This window comes from Pipistrellus hanaki (genome assembly GCF_964339955.1).
Source record: "Pipistrellus hanaki genome assembly, chromosome: 14".
In the NCBI taxonomy this organism is placed as follows: Eukaryota; Metazoa; Chordata; class Mammalia; order Chiroptera; family Vespertilionidae; genus Pipistrellus; species Pipistrellus hanaki.
The window spans coordinates 10,038,144-10,059,237 of record NC_140516.1 but is presented as its reverse complement, the minus strand read 5'-3'; the positions used below and the strand labels follow the sequence as shown (position 1 = coordinate 10,059,237).

The 21,094-nt window shown below is 60.8% G+C and overlaps 1 protein-coding gene across 5 annotated transcripts in view; it reads left to right on the top strand.

The window, feature by feature from the left end:
- The window catches only part of ZMIZ1 (zinc finger MIZ-type containing 1), a 212,546-nt gene that overhangs the window by 145,083 nt on the left and 46,369 nt on the right, over nucleotides 1-21,094 (top strand). Inside the window, exon 1 of one of the 5 annotated variants that reach the window (XM_084904661.1) lies at nucleotides 7,910-8,188. The exons of the other annotated variants lie outside the window; for them this stretch is intronic. The gene's annotated coding sequence lies outside the window, so the exon portion shown is untranslated. Of the gene's footprint in view, nucleotides 1-7,909; nucleotides 8,189-21,094 lie in introns of those variants that run through there. 5 annotated transcript variants of the gene reach the window in all.

The following is a 21,094-nucleotide window of genomic DNA, read 5'->3' as shown; positions in this document are numbered from 1 at the left end:
AAATCAGTGGGGATCAGCTCAGGAGTGACACTTCTTGGGGCTTTCTCAGTCAGACTTGGGGAGACCCGTGCCCTCCGCAGCCATTGAGATCCAGCACCTGCACTGCATGTCGTCACTGGGGGGATGGGGTGGCGGCTGTAGCCCAGAGAGAGGGAGTGACCTGCTCTGGTCACACAGCAAGTCCCCCAGCCCCTCTCCCAGGCAGAGTCCATCTCGGTTGGGTACTTGGCGTCAGGCGGAGGCGGTGCTGCTCCCACCTGCCAGGTGCAGCTCTGCAGAGCCTGATTTCAACACCGGGCCTCCCACTCCTTGCCCTGCCCTGGCGGCCACTTTGGATTTTCCCCAGATAGACATTCCTCCATGGCCTGTCTGCTCAAGCCCAAAGCCCCAGGGTGTGGGGGGCCCTGGGCCCTCACTGGATCCCTGGGCCGCCATGGCCTGGGAGCAAGAGGCTGGGAGTGAGCAAGCCTCTCACTGTCCAGAGAGGAGGGCGGGGAGCGCACTTGGTGATGCCGGGTCCTAGGGGGCTGGAATGGGCCTGAACGTTTGTAGCCTTCTGTACTGCTGCCCAGAGCATACTGAGGAGCTTCGGCGTGCTTCTCCGCCACCCTTCCTCTGCTCATACCAACCACAGCACGCCAGAGCAAGTGGAGGCTCGACAGGGAAAAGTGCCGGACACAATCGGCCCTGCAAGATTGGGGCACAGTGGGGTCAGAGGCTGGGCTCCAGCAACCAACCACGTGACCCCGTGTGGCCCCGAGCCTGCACTCAGCTCTGGGTCAGACTGTGTGTGTGGCCTTAAGTCCTCCCCTCTTCCACTCCCTCCCCTCCTCCCTGCTGAGCCCCGTTTTCTTCCTCTGCGAAGTGCACGCCATCCTCCTGGGCCTGCACCAGCCTTTGTCTGGGGAGGATCAGGAGTGGAATCCGGCTGCTCCAGCCCAGACGGGCGGTATGCTGCACAGCCAGGCGGGGAGACAGACAGACAGACAGGCAGCTTCCACAGCAAAGGAAATTGCCTTTCCAACGGCAGGGAGCTTATGTCAGTCCAAGCCGGGGGCCATCCGGAAGCCCCTGTCAGAGCTGAGTCCTGGGAGAAGCAATAAAACCCCAGGACTGCTGAGGCATGGACATTCGAGCTGCCTCGCAGTCCCCCGGCCTTCAAAGGCGACTCCAGAAATCAATGGGGAGAGATTCATTAGAGGCCTGGGTGTCGAGCTCCCACCACCTCCGGCAGCCCCTTTGTTAGCCGGCCGGAGCTTCCTGTCTGAGCAGGCTGCCTCCGCCGAGAAACAACCGTGTTCTTCCAGACAGCAGGCTGGGGACCTGGTCTCCGGGCGGGCAGGCAGGGGAGGCAGGGCTCACACACCCTGCTGCTCACTCATTCGTTCCCGACGCCCTCACTCATTCAGGCAGCAAATAGCACACATCCGCCTGGCATATTACAGGGACTGTTGAAATAACCTGGCAGAAGGGACAAAAGTCATCGTCGACAGGGAGCTTGGCTTCTGGAAGGAAGGCAGAGAACAAGAGGAGTCATTCACCTACACCAGCCGTGGTGTGCACGCAGAGCCCAGTCAGGGATGAGCTGCAGAAGGGTGGCCCCTGTGGCTGAGGGGGGCTTCCCCGAGGAGGGTCCACCCAGCGAAAGCCTGCAGGAGGCAGGAGGAGCCTGGGGCGGGAGAAGAGCTGCCCGGCAAACCCCTAAGGGTGTGTCGGGAGGTAAGGACCAGGCCTTGGGGTCTTGGGGGCCATAATAAGTACTTAGGTTTAGCACTGAGTGAGCCAGAGTCACTGGAGGAAGGGGTAGGAGCTGCCGAGGAGGGCTGTTCTGCACCTCCATTTTCACAGCGTCACGGCGGGTATGAATTGCTGGAGCTGCCATGACAGACTCTCAGACCTTAAACCACAGAAACATATGCTCACAGTTCTGGGGGCCAGATGTCCAAGGTCAAGGTGTGGTATTGGCCCTGGTATTGGCCCACCCGTGCCCCTCTGACACGGTAGGAAGGGTCTGTTCCAGGCCCCTTTTCTAGCTTCTGGTGTCCCTGACATGTGACTTTTCGCATGGCATTCTCCCTGTGTGCATGTCTCTCTCTCTCTCTCTCTCTCTCTCTCTCTCTCTCTCTCTCTGTCCAAATTTCTGCTCTTTATAAGTCCACCAGTCATATGGGACCAAGGGCCACCCCAACAGCCTCATCCTATTCCCAAATAATGTCCATATCACAGGACTTCAACGTCTTTGGGGGACACAGTTCCACCCACAACAGCAGACTCCCAACCTCTGGAGAAGCATCCCTGTTATCTCCTTTCATCCTCCCTGGTCCTCCCTAGGATGGAGCTGGTGTTAGGTGTCCTCGGACCCATGTTACCAACGAGGAGGCAGAGCCCCGGGAAGTCTGAGGGACTTGTCCTGGGCGCCAGCGGGTCAGCACTTGTTTCCTGAGTCTCGGCCTCCAGACCTAGGCCTGTCCCCTCCCTCCACAGCTCGTGAATAGGGCACAGGGACAGTCCCTTCCTGACCCACTCTAGCCCCCGTTTGCCGGCTTCTCTTCCCATGTGACACCCTGGTGGCTGAGTGGCCGCGGGCATCCCAGTTGCACGGGCAAACAGCCTTTGAGGTGGGCATCTTCCCAGCTGAGCACGTAGAGAGGCGGCAGCTCTTGGAGACTGAAGCCACCTCCGTGGCCATTTTGTATCTGTTTCTGGGGTTGCCTCCCCCTTCCTCTCTCCTTCAGCCTGGCAGGAGGCTTTCCTGGACCCCCCCAATCACCTCCCAATTGTAGGGCTTCTCGGGGGTGCAGAAAGGGGGTGTGGGGCAGGGGCGAGTTCTGTTTTCTTAATGGAATGAGGGTAAGATGTGGGCAGAAGCCAAATGCAGACTTCTGGGAGTGCCGTCTGAGCTCAGGACGAGGGCCCTGGTAGCGGGTAAAGCAGGAACGGGCAGGGGTGCAGTGAGGAGGAGGACCCCAGAGGGACTCCTCTCCTTTGTCCCCCAGCCCACCTCAGGGGGAGTCCCAGCCAACCCCAATGCCAGGTACTTACTGAACACACACACACACACACAAAAAGAAGCACAAGGAAAGGAATCATTTCAGGCTGCGCAGTGTGTGCTGGGAAGAATATAAAAGATGCCGGGGCACCTCTGGCATCAGAGCCCCTGTGTGTGTGTCGGCCTCTCTGCTCTGGGCCCCGGAGCCCGCCTTGGAAATGGGGCTTTGGTTACCATGCACTCGCCGTCCGATGGCTGGAGAGTGTAAATCGTGCGGCGGATGGTGTGTACCTCTCTGTGCCCCCATGTTGTTGTCTCTATAGCAGAAACAATAATCACACCTTACCGGAGAGGGTCGTTGGTGAGGACAGCGTGTTAATACTTGGAAAGTGCTTGGACCCGAGCCTGGCAACCAGCAAGCACAGTGTCGCTGTGGGTTCTGCGTCGTTTCAGACAGTGCAGAGGCCTGGATCCGGCTTTGGGCCAGCTCTGTGTCCCAGGTGGGAGCGTGCCTCCTGCTGTCCCTGTGTGTGGGCAGGGTTCGGAGGCCTGGGGGTCACCTGCCTTGGCCAAGAGCTGAACCTCAGCTGTGCCTTTCTTATTGAAGACAGGCAGGTAGACTTGAGGTTGACCAGGGCCATGGAAGGAAAGGGGCAGAGGGAACATTATGGAAAGACACAGGAGTTTGTGCCCAGTCCCCTCAGAGGTGAGAAGACAGAAGCCCCAGAGAAAGGTCCCTGGAAGCGGCGTCCCGGAGTCAGCAGACAGGACCGCTGCCTGAGCTGTCTGTCGAGGAGACATGCTCCGGGGAGACGTGCTCCTGGGCCTGTGTGTGACCTCTTATCACCGTCTGCCCTGTGCTCCCTTCCATGCATTTTGAAAAGAACCAATTGTCTGAAGGTGGATGGCCCACAGACCTGCCCAGGGCCTTCCTGCCTACCTCCCTCTCTCTCCCAGTGAGTGCCTGAGCCTGCAAGGGTGACATCTCTGAGAGCTTGGAGTCCCTACTGAGACCTACTGAACAAGCAAGGCCTGAACCAGGAAAACCGAGAGCCACCTCCGGGTCTGCAGTCTCAGCGGAGGGAGCTAGGCTTTCGTGTGCCCCGAGGCCTCCCACCACACAAAGCTCTGCACTGGGGTGACCCAGCCCTGAGCCACTTCGCACCTCAGGGTGACCTACATTCTAGATGGCTTCCCCTTTTTCTCCTTACTGGCCTGGACTGCTGGTCCAGGGCCTGGGAGCCCCATCCCTCTGGAGGTGAGCTGGGATCCTGGAGGGGGCTTTTCCCACTCCCTAGACCCAACCCTAGCAGCCCCGTCCAGGGCCTGGCTGGTCCTGTAGAGGTGGGTTCCACGTGACAGGCTTCCCGAGCTGGGGCAGCATCCGCCCTCCGCCCTCCTCCCTTCCTGGCTGCAGCGCTGAGATTTATTGGCCGCCCCTCCCCGCAGGGCTCACAGCAGGAGGAGTTCAAACACGCGCAGGAAAAGCCACCCGCTATTGATCCCCGAGTCAGGCTTCGAGAGCGCTCTCGGGCATTCATCAAGGAGCCGGGGCCCCGGGGCGCAGCTCTCCCTTTTTTCTTCCTTTCTTCTGCCTCCCAAGTCATTCCCCGGGCCGGCCCCCCTCACCGAGGTCACCGGGAGAGCACGCGGAGTGACTGAGCGCTGAGGTGGAGCTCCTTTGTCTGCGCCCCTTTCCTGCAGATCCTTATCAAGGCAGGCGCCCAGGGGGTGGGCCGGCCCGCTGCGGGCCCCAGGCTTTTGAGCAAACCTTTGGAAGTTAGGAAAGTGGAGTTGGAATGTGAAGTCAGTTGGGAGAAGCCGTTCTGAAGCAGGAACTTGTGGGAGTACCCGGATTTCCTGAGGCTGGGAAGGGTGGTATGGACCAGAGCTTGCTACCAACGGGGCAGGAGAGGTCCCTGAGTGGGACCCTGAGCAGACCTTGACATTAGCGTGTGAAAATCCTCGCGTTGGCTGGTGCATGCAAGCTTGAAAATAATTTGTTTTCCTAAGTATGTCAAACTGCTCTTGTGGAGAGTATTTGTTTGGGGGGAGGGGGGTTCTTACCTGGAGAAAGTAAAAAACTGTGGGCCCCTGGCCAGAGAAGATTAAATGTTAGGGTATCATTGCTCTTCTACCCGACCCTGGGGCTTGTCCCCGAGCGGGTCCCTGGAAGGTGGGGGAGGGGGGACTGGTGGGGCTGTCTGTTTCCCAGGCCGTGCATCCAGGCATGTCCCTCTGGTGTAAGCCTCTGCTCAATTCCTGGAACCAATCCTAGCTCAACCTACAGGAGCGGTTTTCCGAACTAAGTGCCTGGGGCTGGCCACATGGTACAAACTCGGCAGGGTATTTCGAGAACAAGAATGGCCCTGGGAGCTCTAAACCTTGGGTCATCGGTGGATCCGCACTACGGTTGCACAGAACTTCTAGGAAGGGAGGTTCCAGGCGGAAAGTGACCTACTTGCTTGAGGTCTTGGCTATTTGGATTCTATATCGAAGCCTGACATTAGGTTGAAACCAAAAGTTAGAAACAGGGGCTGACAGACACCCATCTCAGTGTTTCTTTGGAAAGGTGGGCCAGACTGCCGTGCCCATCTGTGTCTGGGTGTCTCGGCCGAGCACTGGGCTCTGGAGTGTGTTGTCCTGGGGATCTGCCGTGGGGACTGGGCCAAGCAAAGAAAGAGGGGAGTTCTCGCTGGCCACAGGGCTTCTCCCCCTGGGATCCCAAACCCCCGTGGGGCTGCTGGGGATGGGCAGGACCCTAATGAATGTCTCAGCAAATAAATGATTGTCCTTGAGGAAGCCATTGTAACCCAAGGTGTGGGAAGTCCTTAGAGGAGGTGAGATGAGCACAGCGTGGAGTCTGTGCAGGGCAGAGAAGTGAGTCTTTTCCCCCTGGAGGCCCTGAGCTTGGCCCCCGGAAAGGGGTCGCCCATTAATCTCTCTTGTAGGGGGCTAGTTCTTGTCCATAAGGCAGCGTGTTATAAAGTCTGAATTAGTCCATCTAACGATCTCCTTGGAGGGGAAACCCTCATGACAGCTACTTTGCCAAATGCCAACCCCAAAAGAGGTATTTCAAGTATCAGTGGGTGTGTGTAGAAGGCTCTAACCCTGTGTGTCAAAGGAGGAGCAAGAGATAATTTCTAGATAAGTGATTTGTCTCCTCCACTTCCAGGGTAGGCAGTGGGGCAGTCAGGAAGGTTTAGGGGGCAGCCAGAGGCTCAGACTGAAAACGGTGTGGGTCGGGTAATCCCAGAATGAAGTCATAGAAGCAATGGCAGAGGCTAGTGAACCTGATCAATGTCCTGAGCTGGCGAGGGAAGCAGTGCAGGGCACTCCAACAGAGAGATTTTAAGGACGGTTCTGGCTTCCTTAGGGTGAATGAGGGCGTCCCACTTACCTTCCTAATCGTTTGGGGCAGTTAGGTCACCTTTGAAGAAACTTTCACTGGCGGGTGGGCGGGGTGGGCGGGGCTGGGGGGAGATGGCTACAAAATAGCTCCTCCCGCCTCGGGGATGAAAGTGGTGGGAGGTGCCCACAAGAGGGAGGTGCGAAGAGCGCTTTGGGGTAGGGCAGCGGGTGGGCGTCCAGGGGTGTCTGTGGTGCGGAGGGGGTATACCTGGGCCCAGCTCAGCTAGCTCAGTGCCGGGAGCTTCTGCGACAGACGGGCTGGAAGGAAGAGGCCACGGCCACCACAGGGTGCAAAGTGAGGAAGGCAGCAGCTCCCGGGGAAGGGCGGGGCCTCAGGCAGCTGCAGCCCCGGCTTCCCCATCGCGCTGGCTGCAGGGCACAGGAACTCCCCGAAGTCGAGGAACTCAAGTGTACGTGCGCCCGCTCCTCCAGCCCCGGGCTCCACACTCGGGGAATCCCAGGGTGGCAGGGGCCCCCATGCCCGGGAAGATACCATGCTGCCTGCCTTCTCCGCCCCCAACCCCGTTCCGAAAATCCTTTAAACCGACGTCGCCATCCGGATCACCCAGTCGTGCCCGCCTCCAGGCCAACTCCCTCCTCCGCCTTCCCCACGCGGGGCACCTTCATTAGCATGGCCACTTGGGAGGATTCGCTGCAGGGGCGTGGGGAGGTGGGAGACACCCCAAGTCATCCCCCACCAGCGCCCTCCCGGCGGCCCCCTCGGGGCGACATCGCTCGGGGAGCCCCACTGGCACTAGTGCTGCTTCCCATTAATTGCCTGGGCGGAGGGGGGTGGGGTAAGGAGGAGACCGGGCCGCCGCCCCCGCCCGGAGGCAGGAGCGCCGCTGGTCGGCGTGCACCGGCACCTCCCCTGCGTGCAAGTTTGAAATGTGAGCTGCCTCCGATTCCTGCTCGCCGTGCGCCCTCGCAGCGAAGTGGCTGGGCTGGCCGTCTGCGCGCCAGTGAGTGCGGGCCGCGGGCGGGGGGCGGGGTGTGGGCGGCGAGGCTCGCGGGGCGGGCGAGGCGCGCGCGAGCCGAGGTTCCCTGGAGACACCGAGACAGGTCTGCTAGCCTTTCATCTTCCTCCCGCGCTCCTCCTCCCTTCCCTCCCCGCTACCCCACCCCCCGCCGCGGCGCGCCCGGCCTCCCCCCCTGGTCCTCCGGCCCCACGCGGGCGGGCGCGCGCAGGGTGGGTGGTCGCGCGGCGGGGTCCGGGCGCGGGCCGCGGGCCGTGGGAAGTTTCGCCGGCGCGCCCCGTCCGCCCCCGCCCCCCGCGCGCCCCCGGCCCATCCCTGTCCCCGGAGGGCTGGCTGTCGCTTGCGCCCGGGCGCGCGGCTGGCTGCCTCCTCGGCGGCGGCGGCGGCGGCGGCGGCGGCGGCGGCGGCGGCGGCGGCGGCGGCGGCGGCGGCCCCATTAGCGGAGCCTCCGCCTGTGATTGGCTTCGCCAGGGCAGCCGGAGACGGGCGATGAATAATTGATGTGTGCGGTGCGGTAGCCGGACGGCGGCGGCGGCGGCGGCGGGCGGCAGCGAGCGGGAGCGCGGGAGCCGGGGCGCCCTCGGAGCGGGCTGCGCCGAGCCAGCGGGCGCCGCAGCCGCCGGGGCCCCCCGCGTCGCCGCCGCCGCCGGGGCGCGGAGCGGGGATGCAGGCGGCGCCCGCTGCCTGCGCGCAGCCTTTGTTCGGCGCCGGCTGAAACCTGCCCGGAGTCGCTCGCCGCTGCGGCCGGGGGCGGCCGGGCCCCAGCCCACCGCGGGCGCCGGGGCGGGACCGCGGCCGCTGCAACTTGCAGGTGAGCGTGTGGCTGGAGGGGTCGGCGACCGGTCGCCCGAGGGCCGGGCCGGACTCCCCCGGGCGCGGGGGTGAGTGTGCGAGCCCGTGTGTGACAGGCCGGTGCATTGTGGGTAGCGCCGTGTGCTGCATGGTGTCAGCCCGAGGCTTGGCCGCGCGAGTGGCACCCGGTGTACCGCGCCGTTGTGTGCGCCCATAGGAGGGGTCCTCATTTCTCCTCTGGGCCCGGGGCTCCCCCCCCCCCCCATCCCTCTCCCGAAGGTGGAGTGCTGGCTCTCCAGCAGACATTTTATTTACAAGGCTCAGTGCTCCATAGGCTCCTGTGGCAAAAAGAAGAATGGCCAGGAAGCCTTCCGCGGAGGCAGCGGCCAAGGGTCCTTAACTTCAAGCTGTTCCTTTGTCAGGATGAAGCCCTGATGCCAAAAGCGGCCAGAGGACCCTCGCCCCCCTCCCCACCGTGGCTGGTGAGGCCACCTCTGCCACAGGGCTCTCTTTGGGGTGGTGATAGGTGCAAACCAGAGACTTCTGACAAGTGTTTGCTAGGGAGGCCGGCTGGAGGGGGAGAGACGGGTTTGCACTGGAGAGCAGGAAGGGGCCTCTCTGGGGTTCGCCTGACACCAGCCTGTAAAGAGCTGTAAGACCTTAGAGTAGGTTTCTCAGATCAGTGCCCTGGGGCTAAAAGGAGGCTTGAGCCAGTGGTTTTGGTGTTGTGATCTTATAAGCCCTGTTACCCATGGCACTAGTTAGGTCCCAGTTCCTGGATCCAACTGGAAACCAGGTTGGCGAGCCTAGAAGAGGACTTGCCCTACCTGAACCCTTTGCACCAGTGGAGGGAGGTGGCCCTCCTTAGATGGGCTTCAGGAGACCTTCATTCTCAGGGTGGGGGCCCGGGTCCCCTGCCCTTGACTATGAGGCCGAACTGCCAGATAGGCACTGGACATGGCTGGTGCCTTCTTCAGCAGGAAGGTTTTGTGGGGAAGCTGGTAAGCAGTTGGTGCCAGAGTGCTTCTTAAAGGCCCACCCTTGAGAGTGGGCTACCGTGGGCCAGAAACCTGGCTGGGAAGTGTTGGAGAGGGCAAGGTGGTACTACCCTGAAAGCAGGGTGACCCCAGATGGTGTGTAGGGACTTGGGCCCCTCCCGTTCTGGGACTCTGCACATAAAACCCCCCTCCCATCCAATACAGAGCCAAAGGCCCTGTCCCACTATGGGTTGGGGAGTTGAGGAGGGACAGTGAGTCTTGAGATTCATGTGGCTCCTAATACACCTCTTCCCTTTTCTTACTTAGTAGCCAGGCCATGACTACCCCGAACTAGTTGGATTCAAGTCCCCTCGTGAGCTATTTTTACCCTGAACTTCCTTAGTGAGAAACCACCACACAGCAATGCTTTGGTGAGAATCTGGGTCTCTACCGGAAGCAGCAGCCAACACAGAGTTTGAGACCTGCTTGCTAATGCTCTCCCTGCTCAGCCCTTCACCCGCCAGAGCTCCTCCACCTGTCTCTTCTCGCCTCTTAGTCCTCACCACAGTCTGTGCACTCAGGACTTGCCTTCCCCCCCCCCATCCCTCTTTTTTCCAATGGGAAACTGATGGGTCTGAGGTCAACCACTCAGGAGGGACTGGAGCAAGGCCTTGACGGTGAGCTCCATGAAGGCAGGAGCCACGTATTGCTCATCGCTGTCTACCCCAGTGCCAGTCACGGCGCCCCGCCAGTGGGGGATGCTCGATGACTGATGACTGCTGAGTGAGGGAATGAGGGGACAGCTGGTCCAGGGCTGTTTCCCTGCTGGAGTGGGAGGCGCTGGAGGGATGGAAAGAGCACTTCTGGATGTAAGTCGGTTTTGGCTGAGAACTGGCGTCGGCCAGTCAGACGGAGCAGCGCTTCCACAGATGTTCAGCCCGAGTCCCGCCGCCCGGGAGCTTCCGGAAGGCTCTCTGTGGGTCATGTCTCAGAGTGAGGGTGCTGGAGCCTCACCTGGGACTCTGCAGCCAGGATGGTGGTCACTCGCCTCATCTCACATGTCCAGCAGCCACACGTGGCCGGTGGCTGTCAAGCATTTTCGTGGTGGCAGAAAGTTCCTCTGGACGGCTCTGGCCCAGAAGGACGGAGATTTAGGACAGAAGTGAGCTGAGGACACTAGTCCGAGAGCTCACAGGTGTGGCCGTGCAGGGTGAGCCCGTGTGATAAAGGCGCCTTCCGGGTTCTTAGCGCTTTATTCTGACAGCCTCCCGGTGAAGGGAGGATAGATAAGTAGCCAGCTGCTCCCATTTAGCCCAAGAGAGAGCTGGCGCTTCGTTTTGCCCAAGGTCACCCAGGAAGTGACAGGAGCTCCAGCTCTCCGGCTCCTCTGCCAGGGCTCCGCCACCCAGCTGAGGTCAGCCAGGGGGCAGGGGCGGGCAGCAGCCCCAGGAGCAGCCTCAGACCTCCCTGAGGACCGCCGTGGTGCCTGGGAGGCGTCAGGCTCTGTGAACTCACCCATCGATCGGGCGGGAGAGCCAGCTCAGCTCCAGGTCCGGGAACAGAGAGTTCTGAGCTGGCAGCGCTGCCAGGAGAGGGAGCGAGGCTCCGGGCGAGGGAGGTGTTTACCTGATCAACACGGTCCCGAGGGAGAGACCGGCTCTTCCCCCGCGGGGAAGGGCCGTCCGTGGGCCTGTGGCCAGGTCCCTTAGCACCATCCCAGGGAAGTGTGCAGGCCCCAGTGCTGGGGTAGGAGAATTTGGGGACGTTTGCCATGCCAGGGCCTGCTGCCCCTCCTACCATGGGCCTGGCTGTGCCACGCTCCCCAGAAGCCGCAGCTACAAGAGGAAAGCCTCTGGGGCCGGCAGAGCAGCAGCAGCCACGAGGGAGCCTGCTCAGGGAAAAACAAGGCCCTTCCCCGACACACTTCAGCTCCCCGGGGAGAGCCCGGCCGCTCACCACCGCCCAGGAAGGCAGGCAGGCAGCCGCCTCCTGGGTGGGCGAAGGGCCTCCCTGCCCAAGGTCACGGGCAGCGCGGTGTGGAGGAAGCTGAGGCCCTCTCACGGTGTGCTGCACATCCCACTTTCCAGCCTGCCATTTTGAACTTGAGACTTAGATAAGGTTGAACTGTGCTTTGCTTCTATTTCCTGCTCGGACCCTGAGGGGAGGTCACTTTGCTCTGGCCTTGTCCTTGGGTCCTGAGGTGCCCACCTCTGCCCAGCATCAGGCTCACTGCAGCCTCCAGCTCCCCATTGCCTCTGAGCTGGCTGGAGGGAGGTCTGACGGGGGGTGGCCCCTGGCCAGGGGTCCCAGCACACCTGGAAGTGGGTCTTTAATGCCCATGAGGTGGTGCTGGAGGGATGAGAGGGCCTTTGGGGACACTCCCAGGTGCCCAGGCGGGAGTGTGGTAGGGGGGTGTTCAAGGCCCCTGCTCATTATGCCTTTCCCTGGAGTCAGGGTGCCCCCCACCCCTGCCCCCGGGGATGCCCACAGCACTCTTATCCCCCAGAGTCTGATTCGTCCTGTGTGCCCTTCAAAGCCCACTGACCCCCGCCATCCAGAGCATCGGGCTGGGCCTGCCGGGTAACCTGCTCTCCTCCTGCCTGGGCAGGCTCAGGAAGCAGGCCCTCCCTCCCTCTCAGTAGCCCCGCCATGGCACCGACTCCAGCTCAGAGCTGGATGCAGGGGCCTCTCCAACCCCCCACAACTCTGCTGGGTCCTCCCCCTGCCCTACCCACCGTGGGTTTTGGGCGCCCAGCCTGGGCCAGTAGCGGGTACTTCGTGCATGTGTGTTGAATTGGGGGCTTCAGCCAGGGCACCCACATTCCAGGAGGCCAGGGCTCCCAGTCACCTTGGCGGAGTGGCAGTTCCGGGGTGAGGCACAGCATCTGCATTTGGGCTTCCGTTTCACAAAGTTTGCCCAGTTAATTCCGACACTCTCCGTGGAAACATGGCTGTCAGGGCCTGGTCCCCGAGTGATCGCATCTGTGATCTGGTGTGACCTTTGGCGAGTCACTTCCCCTTTGGGGGCCTCTGTTCTCATCTCAGTACTGAGAACGCTGCTGTGTTCTCATTTGTGAAAGGGAAGACGGCACTCCAGAGTCCAGCTACTCATCTTTTGCTGGGGCTGGGGGGGGGGGGGGGGGACATTGCTGTGTTCTCATCTGTAAAAGAGAAGATTTCACTCGAGTCTAGCTACTCATCTTATGCTGGGGGCGGGGGGTGGGGCGGTGCAGAAGACAGGAAACGCGTCTGCAGACACAGTGGGAATGTTGGTGCAGGGCAAGGAGGACTGGATGAGCAGAGGCCCGCGCTCCACACCCTAAGAACTGTAGAAAGAAGAGGGGGCAATGGTGACCTTGGGGCCAGAGTGGCTTGCTCTCCCCAGGCCTCCGAGGGAGCTGCCCCTGGAACTCTGCAGTCAGAACTGGAGTCACTCGCCACGTCTCACCTGTTCAGCAGCCACATGTGGCTGGTGGCTGTCAGACTGGGCAGCTCCCATTAGAGCATGTGTCCACTGTGGCCGAGAGTTCCTCTGGACAACTAGAGCCTAGAACCGTGGTCGGCAAACTGCGACTCCCGAGCCACATGCGGCTCTCTGGCCCCTTGAGCGTGGCTCTTCCACAAAATACCACGGCCTGGGCGAGTCTATTTTTTGAAGAAGTGGCGTTAGAAGAAGTTTAAGTTTAAAAAAAATTGGGCTCTCAAAAGGAATTTCGGTCATTGTACTGTTGGCATTTGGCTCTGTGGACGAATGAGTTTGCCGACCCCTGAGCTAGAAGGATGGAGACTTAGGACAGAAGTGAACTGAGGACATGACTCCAAGAGCCCGCAGGTGGAGCTGGGCTGTGGCAACGGGTAGGATTTGGGGGACCTGCAGGTGCAAAGGCTGGGGAATCGGGAGAGGTGGGCACTCCAGGAGGAGGGAGCATGTCCCTCCGGGTGACGCGGTGGCGGGAAGTGACGCCGGTGCTGAGAGCCCGCTGGGGAGCACAGGTCTTACCCCGGGGCAGTGGGAGCCACGGAGGACGCCCAGGAGTAGCTGCTGCCGAGCCGCAGGCAGGAGTCCGTGCAGGGAAGTGGGGAGGCAGGCGAGGTGAGGGCTCTGCTGCGGGAATGCCCCTGCCTCCGCTGACGCAATGGAAGCCTGCCCTGTCACCGGGTTCCTGTTTTGTGGTCGCCCGTGGTGGGGGGCAAGGGCAGCCAGCGCTTCTGGGGAGCTCTGGGAACTTGATGGAGCTTGGCCAGACCTCCCCTCGGCACCCTCCGCTCCCTCCTGGAAAGGGGGGCCCTGTCTGTGGAGCCTCCCCGGTCTCTGGGGTGACCGCGAGGCCCGGGAGGTTTTAAATCAGTGTGGGCCGTTCCGCTCCCCGGGGCTGGGGCTGCGGGAACAGGTGACAGGGGCAGCCTCTGGGCTTATAGAGTCGGGCTTCGGGCCCTCTCAGGGCTTCACCGGTCAGAGCCTGGGCAGCAGCAGACTGTGGGCACCCTCTCCAGCTCCTGGAGTGTAACCTGGCTGGTGATTCGCAGATTGAACAGGTTCTGTGTCGGCCCCTCCATAAAGCGGGAGGGTTGTGACAATGGGGGTGACGGGATCCCGTTTCAGAGGGGAGGGAAAGAGGACCCCAGGCACCCTTCTTTTTGTCTCCTCCATCCACCTGCTCCCGGGCCCTGCTCACATGTCACCACCCGGAGCCTTCCCTGGTCCCCTGCCCCAGGCAGCCACACGGGCACAGGCCCTGCCTCCTGCACACCTTCCACTCCGTTGCACATCCAGGACCCGCACGTGCATCAGTCTGTTTTATGGGGTCACTTGCGCGTTGGGTGTCGGCCAGCCCCACTGTATTGTGAGTGGCAGGACGCGACACCCATGACCTGTCTTAGTGCTGGGTGCTCACCAATTGTCTCTTCAACAACCACCCTGGGCATCGATGGGTCAGCAGAGGCAGTCACCTGGGAAGGAAGGAGGAGGCCCGAGTTCCTGCCAGCTGTGGTGTTCCCAGTTGACCGTATGATGTGGGGGAGCCCTCGCAGGGCCCCCAACTGGATTGTTGTGCTGTGCTATGCAGCCACTGGCCACGTGTGGCCGTTTAAATGTCTGTTAAATTAAATTGAAACCTCAGCCCGGTATCACACTGGCCACCTTTCAGTTTCCAGTGGCCCCATCGGCACAGGAAGTTGTGTGGGATGGTGCTGCGCCTGCGTGTCTGTGTCAGGGCCTTTGGAGCTGTCATCGCCGTCCCCCGAGGAGCAGGGCCCAGGCCCGAAAGACGGGGACTGCCTGCCTCCTGTCAGCAGCTCCAGTCGCTATTCCTGCCCCAGCTCCCTGCACAGGGCTTGGGCCTCCCTCCTGCCCTTTCTGAAGCACAAGGCCCGGAAGGACCTCCCTGCCCCACCCCTGAGGCCCTTAAAATGGGGCCACCCAGTGTCTCTCCCTTTAAGACAGTGTTGGGAGTAATTATGAAACCCACATCTGTCATTTGCTGGGTGACTTTGGGTAAGTCACTTAACTTCTCTAATCCTCTTCCTTCTAATCAATACGATAGAGCTGCCCGTGCCCGCCTGCCTGCCTGGCACCCTAGCAATGGAGCAGCACGAGGTGGGCTGAGAGGGCTCAGCTCAGGGTCTGCACCTGCTCACCACGCAGCAGCTTTCAGCACTGACCAGGTTGTGATTCTGCACAGCAGACAGTTAGCTCCCAAGCCAGCTGGGCTTTTGGTCTCTCTTGAGTTCCTGGGCCTGAGAGACTAGTTGCTTCTTTGTCCCAGCTCCAGCTCCAGCCTCGGTTTCCTTTTCTGTAAGATGTTCTCGGAGGTGTTGTGAGCAGACAGGTCTTGCTGTGTCCTGTGGAGGGCGGGCCGCCCTGGGGCTGCTCCCCCTCTGGCGTGACGGTGGCTGCTGCAGACAGAGAGCCTGAGAAACCAGTAGGGGGAAGGGGTGGAATGTCCTCATTCTGTCCTGATGAGAGGCTGCAGGTCTGTCCCCGGTGGCGGCCGCCTTGGAGGCCGGTGTCTGTCCCAGGCCCGAAGGAAGCACGCATGGCCGGCACACGTCCACTTTCATTTCCCTCTTGAGGAAGCTGCACCTGGGGCCTCTGAAGCCCTCTGGTGCACAAGAACTCCCCTCGGAGGGCCATGGAGAGTTGGTTGGGGTCTAGGAGCCCCCAGTTGTGCAGGGTGCATTTTCTGGTAGAGAGGGTCCATGAGCTGTGCCACGTTGAGGTGGTTCTGGGGTCAGGCCCGGGGCCAAGCCTGGCTTCCACTGTCCAGAGGGCTCCAGGAGGGGACCAGGGGACAGAGAATTGTAGGGATGGCGGGAAGGTCTCTGGAGCCAGTGCGCTGCCTCCTCTCTCACCCTGGCCTTGACAGCGCTGCCGGGTGCCTGGCGGTGGGCTCCAGAGGCTGAGCAGCACTCAGCCCGGGCCGGGGGGACCGGACTGCACACAGGGAGAGGGCGGGGGCAGCTGGGTGAGGATCTGAGGGGGTTTCAGGCGGGAGGACATGGCCCTCCTGTGCCCCCCCCCCCCCGCCCCATTAGGGCTGGAGGCCTTCACCCCTTAGAGTAGGGGTTTCGAACTCAATCAGAGAAGGGGCCAAAATCTAAAATCCAGCCTAAATCGCGGACCGAATGGTTTACTGAACAGTCATAAACTGACAATGTCATAAACTGACAGCGGAGTGCAGTGATGACAGCGCGGTGCGGGCCACATTGCAAGGCCTGGCGGGCTGGATTTGGCCCGCGGGCCGTGTATTTGACACATGTGCCTTAGAGGTTTCTCCTCCTGAGCCTTGCTCCTCATTATCTCCCCCTCCCTCTGCTGTCCACACACTGGGACCTCTATCTAACCCTCTGCAGGCCTCAGTTTCCTCATCTATAAAATGGAATAGAACCTAGCTCACAGGGTATAGCTTGCCTCTTCTATAAACGGGGGCGCCCTCCCTCACCCCATAGGCCTGCTGTAACAGCTGGCAGGACTGAGTGTCCTGCTGGGCACCGCATCCCACAGCCTCCGTGCTATGTGGTGGCTAATGTCCGTGCCTGCGCCCCTCGCGGCCCACCGGGCAGTAATTACAGCGCTTAGTCCAGCCCTGGGTTGTGCAGGAACATTGTATTCAAGTTCATGGCTACAGCTCACTCCAGTTTGGAGGTGCTGCATTCAGATGGGTTATAGTACACACTAGTATGTTGTGAGTGAGTGAGTGAATGAACAAATGGAGAGCTGGCTCTGGGTGGGACCCGGTGGGAATGTGAAAAACACGGGACCCTGACCTCGGGGAGCTTAAGGTCCCCAGGTGAAGATGCTGGGGGTGGAGGAAAGGCAGAGGGTATGCAGGACTGCGTGTGCCTGGGAGTAAAGTGGGGTGAGCCCATTGCGGGGGGAGGTGGGACTGGAGAATAGAAGTATAAGATGGAACGTTTTAGAAACGTTATGTGCAGTTTGCATTTGCACATGTATGTCATGAACCCATGCAACTGAACATACATATGACCTATTGGACCCCTGCAGGACATTTGCATATTGGATGATTGTTGGAGTGCTGGGTGCTCATGGGTATATGGAGGTGTTCTCATGGGTTTGTGCAGATCTGCTAACTCGCAGTGTTGGAGGGTATCTGTGACATGGGAGCTGGGTGGTGGGTGAAGTGAACACGTCCCGATTCCCCTGGGGCATGCCAGCGCCCATATCATCTCTCCCTCCATGTAAGGGCGAGGCAGGGCCAGTCTGTGTGGCCTCAGGCAGGTCTGCAATGCCTCTGCCTCCGCATCCAGAAACGGGGATGGTAATAGCAGTGGCCGCGAGATCGCTGTGAGGACCGCCGGGTCCACGTGCCTGGCCCAGAGGATGCATTTCATGTTAGCTGCTGTCCTCATGCGGAGGTAGGAGGCATGTCCCATGACTGGCCTGGCCTCTGCCCTCCCCAGTGCAGGCAGGCCCTTGGCCCACTCCAACCAGAGGGCAGACCGGGGCTCTGAGAGGAGCTCACTCTGAGACCTGGCACATTCCCCTCTGCCCCCGGGTGGCCAAAAGCATCTGGCACAGCGGCATTGCTCATGGCACTGGCTCCTGGGACCGGGGGAGCCTGGGAAGGCCCGCTTGGAGAGATGACTGGACCTAGACCTCCGGGGAAGGGCGTTCCGTGGCTTCCCCAGGAAATGGACCCTCGCTGGCCACAGCTTCCCCTCTGACTGTCTCGTTGATGGCAGGAGAATTCTGTGGCTATTCTCAGAGAGCCCTGCAGAGTCAGATGGCTGCCTGGGTTCCACTCCTCACCTCTCGGGGCCCCTACTTGCCCCATCTGAAAAGTGGGGTTGTTGATTCCAATCCTGCTGAGCACAAGGACCTGGGGTTGGCAGGGCTTCTGAGCCCTCACAGCCTTGTTTCCTAGGCACAGCCACTGGGGCGGGAACAGGCCCCTCCATGTCCTGCTGCCGGCCCTGCAAGCTCCCCTGGGCTGCTCCTCCCCTTTGGGGGACAAGGGTGCAGGGAGGGCAAACACCCTGGCCAGGGCCTTCCCCCAAACTGCTCACCCCGGGACCGGGCTTCAGGGTGCTAAGTCAGCAGGAGTCAGGGTTACACGCTGGAGCAGGAAGTTAACATAATGATGTTTCTAGAGCTCTTCAGCCTCCCGAGACGGGAGCTCCTGTCATCATCAACCCTGAGCAGAGGGGAACCGCGGGCGGGTGGAAATGGGGTGAAGTTCATGCTCCAACTCTGGCCTTCACCTTCAGAGTGTGTCTTTAGTGCCCACCAGACCTCCGCCTGCCTCCCCGACAGGCCTGAGCCAGCGTGGTGTTCAGACCGCAGGATCTGAGGTGTGGTTAGGGATCCCTGAGCAGAGCAAGGTTGAGACTGTGACCCCAAACAAGATCCCACGTGCCCTGTGTGGTCACCCGGGCCACGCACACAAACACACGCACACATGTGCTCCCCACCCCTAGTGTCGCTCTCTGTTGAGGCGACTCCAGCGTGATGTAAAGCCTCATGGCGGCCAGCCTTGTTGTGACTGTGGAAGACCAGCTCGTGTTTGTGCACACACTCCAGAAGCCGGTTCCCCGGGGAAAGTCATCTGTTTGCTTAGACTGAATCCTGGAAGTAGAATTAGGAGTGATTGTTTCCCCTCTGAGGTTTTGCAGAGCTGCCTGGAATGCCCTGCGGAACCCCAGTTAGGCAGCTGGGGCACCTCAGTTCGGGGCCAGCCTGGCTGGGGGTGGCCAGTTGGAGGGCCAGGCCAGGGCAAGTTCACGGCCTGAGCCCAGGCCCAGGAGGGCTTACAGGAGAGGGACAATCCTCTCCTTTATTCAAGGAGGGCCAGGCTCACCGCCCACCATCCCGGGCTCTGTCTGTCTTTGAGACGACTGCAGGCACAGCAGCAGAGTCGGGGTGCTCTGGGTTGGAGGGAGGCCACGTCATCAGGTGGGGGGACTTCTGTGCTAAGGCTAACACTACGGGGAAGGCTCTGATGCTGCTCTCGTAGCCATTGGGAGGTCACCGTGCTAGGGGATGGCCTGCCAGTCCCGTTACTGTAAAAGCAGGCTGCGAAGTCACTGAGCTGGCCTGTGGGCCGCCAAAGTCCTGCATCGCAAGCCAGCCTGGCATTCGGTACCCTGGGCCCGGGAGAGAAAGGTCCAGCTGGTGAGGAAAGGCTTCCGTGGAGAGTCGGCAGAACCCTGGAATCTTGAGGGCGATGTAGACAGAGAGGGGCAACAGCACAAGGAGAGCTAGCAGAGGTGAAGGGCGTCGGCCTGCAGGCTTTGGAAACCAGACACCTGGTGGTGTCCACCATAGTGATTTTCGGTGCTTGCTTGCCTGGTCTCCGTGCACTTTTGCTGGGGAAGGAGGGTGTGTGGTTGAAAAAGCATATGCCTTGTAGCCAAGCCCAGCCTGCAACCGAGAGGTTTGTCTGAGCTGCACATAACAGCTGGTGCCTGCTCACTCCCCGCGGGGCCTTGGCCTCCAGCCTGGACTGGCTTAGTCCTGTGGTGCCAGGGAGTGCCCGTGACTGCCCTGGGAGCCGCTGCCCCTCACCTAGCCCTAGCCTGTTCCCTGCAGCCTCTGGGAGGTTTGGGTTTCTGCCCGCCAGGTGGGCAGCTCTCCGTTCCCCACAGCAGCAACCGCTCACAGCACTGCCTTCTCCCGCCACCTGAGCCCCCAGCTGCCATCTGCCACCCTGTTTTCAGGCGGTCTTGGGGTGAGGGCAAGGAGAGGCAAGCAGATCCCAGCTGGGGCAGGTAGGGCACTCCAGCCTTGACGGGCAGGTAGTATCTGGCCTGCCACCTGGCACCTGGTCGTCCCCACCTCTGAGTGGGCAGGTGTGGTCCAGGGTGGGTGTGTGTAAAGGGATCTCCCGGTATCTCTCTTGGCGACCCGCATTGTGAGCAGTGGGGTCTGTCTGGGCAACCTAGGTGGATCTGAACATCTCTGTCCCGAGCTTGGCCACATTCCTGCCTGCCTCCCTGTGTCTCTGCCCACCCGTGTCTCTGCCTCTCCACCTGGACCTTCCCTGTTGCTCTCACTGCCTGTGTCCCTGCCTCCGTCTCAGCTCTGAGCCAATGAGAGCGCGTTGTCGCCAGAGCCGCCGCCGCCACCACTCCCCCTCCACCCCCCACATTGGATTGCTCTACTTAATTTCATTTTCTCAGGGCTCCAACTCACAAAAATAAACCCTCCCTCCCCACCCCTGCACTTTTTTTTTTTGATTTAACAAGCCTGCTGGAAAACAATAGTGATTTCCGCATCGATCATAAACAGAAGTGATTACCATACAATTACAGCCTGAACCGTCAGCCTCGATGCAATCACTGAGCCGCATTGTAAATCGGAAGACAATTGCCTGCAGAATTACCCCCAAATTGGTTTAAGTGGCAACAAAAGAGTGTTGGCATTTTGGGGAGGGGTGAGGGAACTAGGGCGATCCCGGCAACGGGGTCTCCTTCGGGGAGATCTCGGAGGCCTGCCTTTGAGGAAGTGGCTGGCGGGGAGAGTGCCTGCCGTCCTCTCCACCCCATTCTTTCCCCTTAGCCACTCACACGTGAGTATAAATGAGTTCCTAACAAACTGTGCCTTGGCACAGTTTGTTAGGAACTCATTTATACTCACGTGTGAGTGGCTAAGTGTACCTTCAACTGAGATGGTGGAGAAGGGTGCATCTGGGGGGAGGTGTCCCAGGGAGGCCTCCTCAGCTCCCCAGGTATAATCTCCCCAAATCCCGTCTCACCTCTGGCTCCTTGTCCCAGAAGGCTCTCGCACCCTGCTGCCTTCCCTCCCCCATCTCCCAGCCTGGTGGTGATTTCCTGCCAGGAACCTCCTACGTTCCACCCAGAGCAGCCTACTCCTGCATCTGCACCAGCTGCAGGCCCTAGTGCCCAGCCCCGTGGGCCAGGTCAGCCCACTCCTGGGAGCTTGCCAGCCGCGGCTGCAGCAAGTTCGAGGGGGCTCGCCGGGCATGCTGCCGGTGGCCGGCCTGCCTCTTCCCGGCCTCTGGTCCTGTGGGAAGTCCCCTGCCAGTGGGGCATCTCTCCACTCCTGATCACCTGCTGTTTCTGCGGGGCGCCTGTCTTCGCTGGGGGAGCCTGTTTCTCTGCGGGTCAGGCCACTCTGAAGCTACCGGGAAGCCTGCCCCCTGGCACGCTTAGATTCTAGCGGATTTGTTCACATCTAGCTTCTTCGAGCTTTTGCGTGTCTCATCTGATCCTCACTGAAGGGTTCGCACGTACTTATGATTTTATATACTTGTTTTTCACAAAGGAGACCCCAAGGGTAACGCCGCTCATGGCAGGTCACACAGTCAGTCCATCCTTGAGGAATGAAGTCTCCAGCCCCTGCTGGAGTGCCACCCTCACCAGCCTTCCCTCGGGACGCAGGGTGGGCTGGGGCCGGGGCCGGAGCCGGGTGGGGGTTGTCTCCCCTGACCTTGGACCTGCCCTGGACCTCCGGCAATACCGATCCTTTG